Source organism: Acyrthosiphon pisum, chromosome X, assembly GCF_005508785.2.
Source record: "Acyrthosiphon pisum isolate AL4f chromosome X, pea_aphid_22Mar2018_4r6ur, whole genome shotgun sequence".
NCBI classification, from domain to species: domain Eukaryota; kingdom Metazoa; phylum Arthropoda; class Insecta; order Hemiptera; family Aphididae; genus Acyrthosiphon; species Acyrthosiphon pisum.
The window spans coordinates 105,472,822-105,473,872 of NC_042493.1; positions in this window are offsets into that span (position 1 = coordinate 105,472,822).

Genomic DNA, 1,051 nt, shown 5'->3' on the forward strand with positions numbered 1-1,051 from the left:
ATTTATTTAATTTATGCTAAGAATATTCAACAGGCCGCATTGAACTTCGTTTTTCAATATTTTTATTTCAAACTTAATAATATGTCTTCAACAATAATACAATTTTAAGTATTTTATAACAAATTATATTATACTATTATATAATTATTTGAAATAAAAAATCAGAGTCCAAACAGCCAGTAGGAAGTCTTCTCCTTTCAGATAAAAAAAAATGTTGTATGGTAGTTACGTAATATTATATTCTTGTAATAATGAAACTCGAAGTAAATAATAAAATTAATGAACAAAAAAATAATAACGATCAGCATAATAATTAATAATTATCGATATTAAAAGTTTAATACTGTCGATGTTTACACTGTTTAGGTTCTTATGGTAGTCGTCGACACGACCATCACGGGTCTCAAAATTCTCAAAATTACAATTTTTACCAGGTTACCCAAAATTAAAATAAAACTCTAACTAAGTACACACATTTTTATGACAATAATTTTTAGATATTTCGTTTATTGAATATAATTAAATGCGTTTGTGCAGATGAAATCGTAGATTACAATGAACATAATTCAGCAGTTAAGTATATACGGTTACGACAAAATATGTAAATACAAAACACGAATATCATAATAACAATATTTCGGATACGCGTCGGCGCTTTATATCAAAAGAGACGCGAGGAAAATCGTCGTTTGCGCGTCGTTACATTTCAGTGGCGGAAGAATCAAGGTAATATTATTGTGACGACGTAACCATAAATTACATTATTATTTATTAATGATAAAATAATGCATACGTTAAACAATCAGCCATATCCCCCTCCCCCATGACAAAATCATTTGACCGCCACTGAATGGTTTTTTATAGGTACCTACATCAAAGATTCAAATCCTAGAATACTGAGGAAGACATATTCAAAAACAGATACCTAGATATTATAAACCGACATAATATTACATATCAATACGTTTTTCTATAGTGCAAACATAATAATTGGTCTTTACGCATTAATATATATTATACTATTTGTGTAGGTAATCGATCCACGCTTAAC